Below are 10,554 nucleotides of genomic sequence, written 5' to 3'. Positions count from 1 at the left end.
TCAGCCGCCCGCCCTGACGCGCTCGCTGATCCCTGGCCCCGCCCCCTCCCCAGCCTCACCCAATCGCCGTCCGGCGCCGCCGCGGCTCAGCCCATCGACGCCCCGCTCGGCTCTGACGTCACCACCCGAGCCCGCCCTCCGTCCACACACCCCTTTCTCTCCTCGCCCTCCCGCCTCCCTCCGGCACGTGACGCTCACTTTTTTTACCTCAGCTCTCGCGGGTCACGCGCTTTCCCCGGCCTCGGGCCCGCGCGTAGTCACAAGACCCGCCGCCGGGCGGGGGGCAGGGAGGGGGGGGGGTTGCGTAGCAGCATCCGAGCGCCCGATTGGCCCCAAGGCACGTCATTTACTCCCTCTGCTTTAAAAGAGCCGTGAGGGAGGGGGAAAATGTCGCAGTTGCCCCTGCCCATAAAGACAGAAGGCCGTTGGCGGGTTTTCTCTCCCTCACGGCGGCATTAACGGACATTGTAAAAAGCCTTATTTCCTCTAACGCCGCTTCCAGGGGCTCGTCCGCGTCCCAAATCCGGCAGCGTGAAAAGAAGTGTGCGGCTGAGGGGGGCCGCTCGCCTCACAGGCCCCGGCCTCGGCCTGTCAGGAAACGCCCCGGTCTGGGCCTGCTGCCTGAGCTGCCGTCAGGGCCCGCAAGAATGTTTTCATTTCTTTTACAGTTAGGAGAGGAAAAAACCCCAATACCTTTTAGGGTCGAAGACAGGGTTTTCATTTCCCCCCCTCACGTCAGAAAATAGTTAATTTTTAGGGACCATGAAAATCTATCAGATTTTGCCTAAAGTAGAGCCGGGGGGGGGGGGGGGTCGAAGCAATTAAAGTTATCTTTAAAAGAATTTTTAATATTAACTTTAAACGCTTTGTTTTTAAAATATTAAATTATTAAAATATTTCAAGAATATTAAATTGATTTTAAAGAAATTTAAAATATTAAGGATTTTTAATACTGATGTTGTTATACTGAGAGAGGCCCCAAAGGAAAGGAAAGGTCCCCTGTGCAAGCACCAGTCATTTCCGACTCTGGGGTGACGTTGCTTTCACAACATTTTCACGGCAGACCTTTTTATGGGATGGTTTGCCATTGCCTTCCCCAGTCATCTACACTTTCCCCCCAGCAAGCTGGGGACTCCTTTGACAGACCTCGGAAGGATGGAAGGCTGAGTCAACCTGGAACCAGCTACCTGAACCAGCTTTCACTGGGATCGAATTCGGGTCGTGAGCAGAGTTTAGGACTGCAGTACTGCAGCTTTAACACTGCACCATGGGGCTCTAGTGTCCAGGAAAGTAATTGTTTCCCTGTGGCAGGCAGTTCCTCTGGCCACACAAAGGTCGTGGTAGATAACTCACTGAAAATGTCTAGACAGTGCGCAATTGCAATAAAAAAGGCCAACGCCATGCTGGGAATTATTAGGAAGGGAACTGAAAACAAATCAGCCAGTATCATAATGCCCCTATATAAATCAATGGTGCGGTCTCATTTGGAATACTGTGTACAATTCTGGTCACCGCTAGGGTTGCCACGTCCAATCCCAGAAATATCTGGGGACTTTGGGGGTGGAGCCAGGGGGGAGGGGGGGAAACAGCGCCGGGGAGCGTGGCAAGCTGCCCCGTCTCGGAGCGGGCGACGCCGCTGCGCAGCTGCCGCTTCTCTGTTCGCCGTGGCTGATCCTCCGAGATGAGCTCAGGCTGAGCCCATCTCGGAGGAGCAGTGGCGGGGGGGGGGCGGCAGCGGTGCGGCAGCCTCACCCGCTCCTGGATGGGGCGGCTCACCATGCTCCCCGGCACCATTTCCCCCTCCCCCCGCTTCTGTTTTTTTGGGGAGCGGGGGAAGAGAGTGGAAATCCTGGGGTCCCCCGCCAGGGCGGGAGGGTTGGGAAGCCTAGTCACCACACCTCAAAAAGGATATTATAGCATTGGAAAAAGTCCAGAAATTAAAGGGTTAGAACACTTTCCCTATGAAGAAAGGTTAAAACGCTTGGGGCTCTTTAGCTTGGAGAAACGTCGACTGCGGGGTGACATAATAGAGATTTACAAGATTATGCATGGGATGGAGAAGGTAGAGAAAGAAGTATTTTTCTCCCTTTCTCACAATACAAGAACTTGTGGGCATTCGATGAAATTGCTGAGCAGTCAGGTTAAAACAGATAAAAGTCCTTCACCCAAAGGTGGTGGCGGCTACAAGCATAGCCAGCTTTAAGAGGGGACTGGATTAAAATATGGAGCAGAGGTCCATCAGTGGCTATTAGCCACAGTATATATATGTGTATGTGTATATGTCTGTATATATATGTGTGTGTGTATATACACACACACACATATATTGGCCACTGTGTGACACAAGAGTGTTGGACTGGATGGGCCACTGGCTTGATCCAACATGGCTTCTGTTATGTTCTTTTGCCGGCCTACTAGGCCTCTGTTCCGCTGATGGTGGTAAAACCACCCAAGGCAGCAGCTTGCTCTTGCAACCGCAACTTGAAATTTCCCTGTCTTATCTAAAACCCAGTTTTGGGGGGAGGGGTGGGTAAAAGAGACAAATCGTTAAAAACCCAGAAAGGGAGCGGAAAAAATTCCTGCGGGAATTATAGGGTGGGATCTGGGGGCCCCCTGCGTCCAGACACCAAAAAAAGAGAAGACATATCCTCTAAAAAGAGGACATCTGGTAAAGATTAGGAAAATTCCTAGGTAGTGGCAATGATCACAGCTTAAATAGGAGGAGTGTTTAAAATGAGACTTGTCATAGTGATCATTCGTTTGAAGTAGTCAGTTGGGAAGCATTTCCCCTTTTTTGCTTTTCAAAATACGCCAACCAGGCTTGTAGCCAGAAAATTTTCAGTGGGGGGCCTCAGGGATAAAATTTGAGATGCAGGGGCCCAAAATGGCGTCTCAGACACTTTAAAAAATAAAAAAGGAGCGTGGTGGTGGTGGCAGGGAGAACAGAGGCAGCTAAAGCAGCAATGGCAGTGAGAGTGGGAGCAGCAAGAGCACGGGGAGAGCGAGGGTGCCAAGAACGGGGCAGCAAGAGCACGGGGAGAGTGAGAGTGGCAAGAATGGGGCAGGGAGAGCGAGGGTGCCAAGAACAGGGCAGGGAGAGCGAGGGCGGCAAGAACAGGGCAGCAAGAGCACAGGGACAGTGAGGGTGGCAAGAAAGGCAGCAAGAGCGTGGGGAGAGCGAGGGTGCCAAGAACAGGGCAGGGAGAGCGAGGGCAGCAAGAACAGGGCAGCAAGAGCACGGGGAGAGTGAGGGTGGCAAGAACAGGGCAGCAAGAGCGTGGGGAGAGGGAGGGTGCCAAAAACGGGGCAGCAAGAGCATGGGGAGAGTGAGGGTGGCAAGAAAAGGGCATCAAGAGCGCGGGGAGAGCGAGGGTGCCAAGAACGGGGCAGCAAGAGCGCAGTGAGAGCAAGGGTGGCAAGAACGGGGAAGCAAGAGTGTGGCGAGAGCGAGGGTGGCAAGAACGGGGCAGGGAGAGCGAGGGTGCCAAGAACGGGGCAGGGAGAGCAAGGGTGCCAAGAACAGGGTAGCAGGAGCGCAGGGAGAGTGAGGGCTGCAAGAATGGGGCAGCAAGAGTGTGGCGAAAGCGAGGGTGGCAAGAATGGGGCAGCAAGAGTGCGGCGAAAGTGAGGGTGCCAAGAATGGGGCAGGAAGAGCGAGGGTGCCAAGAACGGGGCAGGGAGAGCGAGGGTGCCAAGAATGGGGCAGCAAGAGCGCAGGGAGAGCAAGGGCGGCAAGAACGGGGCAGCAAGAGTGTGGCGAGAGCCAGGGTGGCAAGAACAGGGCAGCAAGAGTGCGGCGAGAGCGAGGGTGCCAAGAACGGGGCAGGGAGCGTGAGGGTGCCAAGAACGGGGCAGGGAGAACAAGGCTGCCAAGAATGGGGCAACAAAAGCACAGGGAGAGTGATGGTGGCCAGTGTGTGGCAGCGAGAGTGGAGTGGGGAGAGTGGCGGGGAAAGGAGGGGCCATACAGGTGGAAGGGCGGTTTGGGTGGAGTGACCTGCCCCCCCTCCCCGTAGCTATAGGCCTGACACTAACCCTAAACACAAGACAGACTTTATACTTACCTGCTTTAATCCAATCTTAGCTATACTAATCACCGAGTTACATATGCATCTTGACTCTACTAGCCCTTTCTGGTAACTAACCCCCCCATCTATATGTAATGGTTGTGGAAGTCTGTTTCACTGTATCTGAAGAAGTGTGCAGGTGCGTTAAAGCTTATACTTATGATTAAACTTTGTTGGTCTTCAAGGTGCCACTGGACACAAACTTTGTTCTGCTGCTTTAGACCAACACAGCCACTCCCCTGAATCTACCTTGAATGCATATCTATAAAGAAGCACACTGTCATTCACTGCCTTGAGGCTCAGCAAGGAAGGAAGGCTATAAATAACAATTTACAGTAATAACAATAAAGGAAAGGAAAGGTCCCCTGTGCAAGCACCAGTTGTTTCCGACTCTGGGGTGACGTCGCTTTCACAACATTTTCGTGGCAGACTTTTTACGGGGTGGTTTGCCATTGCCTTCCCCGGTCATCTACATTTTCCCCCCAGCAAGCTGGGTACTAATTTGACCGACCTCGGAAGGATGGAAGGATGAGCCAACCTTGAGCCAGCTACCTGAAAAACCCAGCTTCTGCCAGGGATCAAACTCAGGTTGTGAGCAGAGCTTAGGACTGCAGTACTGCAGCTTTAACACTCTGCACCACGGGGCAACAAATCCCCCCCACACACACAAAAAAATCTAAGTTATAGCTCAGAACTTTTAAAAATTCATTTCAACTTTGGCCAATGATTTCCTTGAGCCAATGCCACTATGACACCTCAAGGGATGGAAAAATTATGGAACCAACACAGGAATAAACTACATTAACAGAATTTTGTAAATGGCCCTCTCTGAGCACCTTGGGAAGGAGAAGGATCTAAATCCAAAGTTTAATTACACCAAACTCCTCCAATAAGCAGCAGCAGAGAAAACTCTGCTGTGCAATCTAGACAAATCCTTGTATAATCCCAAAGTTTCCTTTAAACTTCATTCAAGGTGAAATCCTGACCCCTCAAGAACTCAGAACTAGTCCTACGCAAAGGAAAAACTATTTACCATACTTGAAGTGCCACCTCATAATGCTAAGGAAAATTTCCACTTTAAGACTAAGATACGTCTGCTCTATCTTTGGAATTGAGTGGCTAAACTGGGCGCTACGCTAATTGGATTCTTATTACACGGCCTGGCACACTTATGTAAGCACAGACAACGTCAAATGCAACTTCACTTCGGAGCTGTTTATTGCCAGTTAACAGGCCTTTGGACCCAATCCTGCATATTTCTAAAGGAAATGCAGCTCATTTCTTTATTAGGAATGTATCTGGAGAATATAGACGTTTCATGCAAAAATAATATACACACCAAAAACTTTGATAACTATAGTACAATTATAGAATCATAGAGTTGGAAGGAACCCCCAGTGTCATCTAATCCAACCCCCTGCACAATGCAGGAAATTTACAAATACCTCTCCTTAAATTCACAGGATCAGCATTGCTGTCGGATGGCCTATCTAGACTTTGTTTAAAACTTCCAAGGAAGGAGAGCCCACCACCTCGCGAGGAAGCCTGTTCCACTGAGGAAATGCTCTAGCTGTCAGGAAATTCTTCCTAATGTTGAACTGGAAACACTTCTGATTTCATTTCAACCCATTGGTTCTGGTCCTACCTTCTGGGGCAACAGAAAACAATTCTGCACCCCTCTCAATATGGAAGAGCCCCGTGGCGCCGAGTGTTAAAGCTGCAGGACTGCAGTCCTAAGCTCTGTTCACGACCTGAGTTCGATCCCTGGTGGAAGCTGGGTTTTCAGGTAGTTGGCTCGAGGCTGACAGCCTTCCATCCTTCCGAGGTCAGTAAAATGAGTGCCTGTATTTAATTTTTTTACGGAGCACCCTATGCTTGAAAAGACCTAATCGAAGCAGGACTTTTTAAAGTCGACGACCTGCACATCGGGACTCCTGAGTGATAATATAGGCATGATTCATTTGTATTCTTCATTGATTGTTAAGTAATACAAAGTAATTGAGTCACTACAACTGTTGTTGTTTACATATCGATGACACAAAAGCAGCAGGCAGATACTTCATCTGTGAAATCAGAGCTCATCGCGGGCATCTCGTTGCTCCCAGCAAGGCCAAGAAATATTTTGCTTTGCTTTCGCTGCCTGCATCCAATGTGGGAAAACATCCATTTGAGTTTAATAATAATAAGAAGAAGTTTTTATTTATACCCCACCCTCCCTGCCGAAGCAGGCTCAGGGCGGCTTACAAGGCATGAAATAAAATATCATGGTATAACAATAAAACAAAATAATACAGTCAATAAACAGAGCAATATAAATTATACAATATATAAGTTAACATTAAAATCATTAATCTAAAAATAGTATAAAGGTGCTACAGTCGCAGTATATACAAGATGGCTTGATGATGATTCCAGGTTCATCTTAAAAGGCTAGTTGGAAGAGGGCGGTTTTGCAAGCCCTACGGAACTGATTAAGATCCCATAGGGCCCGCACCTCTTCTGGTAGCTGATTCCACCATTGGGGTGCCTTTACAGAGAAGGCCTGCTCCCTGGTTGTTTTTAATTTGGCCTCCTTGGGCCCAGGGATTTCCAAAAGATTTTGTGAACTGGAACGCAGTGCTCTCTGGGGAACATATGGAGAGAGGCGGTCCCTAAGGTAGGCAGGTCCTCGGCCATTTAAAGGTGATAACCAGCACCTTGTAATGAACTCGGTAGACAATTGGCAGCCAGTGCAGTTCCCGCAGCCTAGGCCGCACGTGTTCCCACCGAGTTTGAGGTGCAGAATTCTTTGCAAGGCAGTAAACAGGTGTCTTTGAAGTGGAACAAGGCTTGTTTGACAAATGCAGGCATACAGAAGCGGACAACATGTGTGCACTGAAACTGCAGCGCACAAAGCTTGCCGTAAGAGCATTTTTTACTCTTGATCACCTTGGATATTCCGTGGGTGGAATAGCAGAAAAGGACATTAGCCTTCACAGAACAAAGAGCTCTACGCTTATTAGAGATGTCATAGTCCCAATGGTATGCAAGGAGGTCCTTAGAGACATTGGCAATGGATGCTACTTATTGATTCTCATTGAAAGGTCAGATATATCCTCACAAAAGCAGCTCTGTTCAATGGTGACCTATTCCAGCAACAGTCCTCCTTTGCCAGGATAATTATGTCGGCTGCCAGGGACTCTGATTTTAATCACCAACGTCCTCTTATTGTCCCTAAATGAAAATAAACTGAGTGTAAAGAAATGCATCGAGATTACTGCTGATTGCCTCAGCGCAAGCGTATGTGGCCATAAGAATTTGCTTCTGAAAAAGCTTTAAGAACTTGGTTCTTGCGGGTTTTGTGTCAAGTACATCCGTTATTCCCTCCATCTATGTCTATCAAGAGCCACTGATGTTCCTTCACTGAACCTAGAGAGCACAATTTCTCAGACCTCTCTGGTTTTCCAGAAGCACATTCTGCCAGGAAAGGTATGATGAGCTGTATACTGCTATCAATGGATGCCTTCACACACACTAAAATGACACGCTTCGCAACCGGATTTTTACTGTGCAAGAACGGCAAAGCCCACTTGCAACCAGGGGTCCTTTTGCAGAAAAAGAAGTGGTGAAGCTAATTAGCATAACATTAGCATATGCTGCCCACCCACCAGCCAAAAGCAACCCGGTGCAAGAAAGGAGAGCCCCTGGTCGAGCGAGGCCTGCTTGGGCTGGCGAGAGATTTTGAAATTAACAAATTGAAAGAACACCAAGTTTGATCTGGATAGTGTTTGCATGGGACGACAAACAGGCAGCAAACATGTCAGAATTGGAGAACAATGGCGAGAGTGTCACAAGGCCATAAATTAAGAGTCTGTTAATTGCTCTATTGCTCCTCAGGAAAGGAAAGGTCCCCCTTGCAAGCACCAGTCGTTTCTGACTCCGGGGTGATGTTGCTTTCACGATGTTTTCACGGCAGACTTTTTTTTACGGGGTGGTTTGCCATTGCCTTCCCCAGTCATTTACACTTTTCCCCCAGCAAGCTGGGTCCTAATTTTACCCACCTCGGAAGGATGGAAAGCTGAGTCAACCTCAAGCCAGCTACCTGAAAACTCAGCTACGCTGGGGATTGAACTCAAGTCGTGAGCAGAGCTTAGGAATGCAGTACTGCAGCTTTAACACTCTGCGCCACGGGGCTCAAGCCTGGGTTAAACTAATAACATTCTAAACCCTCTAAACTCTGCATTCCGAACTCTTGTCTTTTTTGGCCTTAACTAGAGATCATCTGAAAGGGGTAGAGCAGTGGAGGAAACTGGATACAGTTTCTAGGACAAATCCAGAAGGCAGCTGGATGCAACAGTTCTGGGTAGAAGTTGCCAAATGCACAGATGAAGTGGGTGATAACGCTTTTGTCGAGCTGGAGTTATTTCCTCTCGCCCTTCTCACAGTGCCCTTAAGCAACAGCAACACAGCTGTGGAAGGGACAGTTTCCCCCGATGTACCTGATAAAGCACAAGTTAAAAGACCAGAGTGCGAGAGAGCCTAATTAAAAAATGTCCTAAGGATCAGAGGCTTCGTGCACAGAAATAAAATCTGCTGGTAACAGGGCCAGTCATCTGTGACGTAGTTGTGTGTTTCTTTAAGAGAACTGTTGTTAGGGGAGGAAGTGCATAGAAGTTGGATGTAGGGAGTGGATGCAGCTGTAGGAATATGTTTTGACTGCTCTTTGTCTGGGACCTTAATAAACAGATTTTGGAATTTGACTCGGAGGCATTATTAAACAGACATAACACCATCCCAAAACATGGTTTCTTTGTTCAACAGATAATTTTATATTGTCGCTAATAGGGAACAGAACAAAATTTGAGTCCAGGGGCACCTTTAAGAACAATAACGTTTAATTTGGGGTATAAGCTTTTGCATGCGTGCTGGTGGTCTTAAAGGAGGCACTGGATTTGAACGTCATTCCGTTGCTTCTGGCCAACACAGTGACCCCCCCCTCCCGGGAATCTAATAAAAAGGAAGCGACAAAAGGTTATGATTATTAGGACATCTTTGGAGGTAATGTATCTGAGGATTTTTAAAAAAGATGACCCTGTGAACGAGCTTTGTGCAACTGTACTATTTGCCTTTCTGATCCCCCCCATCCTGTATCTACTGTTCTTATAGTTACCAACCTCCAGGTGGGGCCTGGAGATGTCCAGCTTTCACAACTGGAAGGGATCAGCTCCCCTGGGGGAAATCAGTGCAAAATGAGGTTTCAGCATCAATTGAGACTGAGAAACACAACAGTTGAAATATAGGAGCACAATGAGTCCCCAAATATTATATAAACGTTTTGTATCTATAACATATGTCAGGGGTGGCCAACGGTAGCTCTCCAGATGTTTTTTTGCCTACAACTCCCATCAGCCCCAGCCATTGGCCATGCTGGCTGGGGCTGATGGGAGTTGTAGGCAAAAAACATCTGGAGAGCTACCCTTGGCCACCCCTGACATATAGTGGGGGAAAAAAGCCAAAGGTAGTCCCCTGTGTAAGCACCAGTCATTTCCAACTTTGGGTTGACGTCACATCATGACGTTTTCATGGCAGACTTTTTACAGGGTGGTTTGCCCTTGCCTTCCCAGTCATCTACACTCCCCCCCCCCCCCCAGCAAGCTGGGGACTCCTTTGACCGACCTCGGAAGGATGGAAGGCTGAGTCAGCCTTGAGCTGGCTACCTGAACGAGCAGGTGGCGGTGGCAACGGCTTTTCTTCTTTTTCATTTCTCCCCACAGAAGAGCCCCAAGCTGCAGAAAAGCTTCTTAGTCAGGTGAAAAGTTTCAAGCATCGCTGCGTGGGATGGCTGGGTCCACCCCACTGTACATGTCTTATCACAAATAATCGATAACAACAGCTGGGTATTGGCACCGAATATATAAGGACAGAGAAGTGAAACGTTTCTCTTCTCTTTGAAACTGTTTAAATTTGTTTTAATATACTTCTGTTAAAGCTGAATAACGAATTGCTAGTAACTGATTTTTCATAATATAACATGAACTGGAAACAGATTGTCAGGCTATGGCTAGAGTCTTAAGCATACCTACCCCAAAACAAGTTCCATATGCTTAGGATTTGGCTGCAACTAACAGAAAAAAAGATACATATATAGAAGGGGAATTGTTAGGCTTAGCATGCAAAACTGCAGTCCATTAACTGAAGAAAATATTTCCCTGAGGCATATAAAGCTCCTCTTTTCTCATATTTGCAGTTAAATTAGGTGTATTCCCATGTAATTGCTGGGTATGGCATGCATTGCATAAGGCACACGAAGGGCTAGCACAATTCCCAGGTCTGACTCAGTAGCTTATGAATGCACGTCTTCCCATGTTTGCGGTGTAACTCTGAACCAAATGTGAGAAGTTTAGAATGTAATTCTTCAATTGCAAAATCAGTTCATCATAGGATTGCCAGTCCCCAGGTGGGGGCAGGGGATCCCCCGGTTTGGAGGCCCTCCCCCCACTTCAGGGTC

The 10,554-nt window shown here is 48.2% G+C and overlaps 1 protein-coding gene across 1 annotated transcript in view; it reads left to right on the top strand.

The window, feature by feature from the left end:
* SF3B1 (splicing factor 3b subunit 1) overlaps nt 1-10,554 on the top strand; it is a 165,897-nt gene that overhangs the window by 95,811 nt on the left and 59,532 nt on the right. The window lies entirely within an intron of this gene.

This window comes from Heteronotia binoei, chromosome 16, assembly GCF_032191835.1.
Source record: "Heteronotia binoei isolate CCM8104 ecotype False Entrance Well chromosome 16, APGP_CSIRO_Hbin_v1, whole genome shotgun sequence".
In the NCBI taxonomy this organism is placed as follows: domain Eukaryota; kingdom Metazoa; phylum Chordata; class Lepidosauria; order Squamata; family Gekkonidae; genus Heteronotia; species Heteronotia binoei.
The sequence above is the reverse complement of the archived record's forward strand: the minus strand, read 5'-3'. Positions and strand labels throughout refer to the sequence as shown.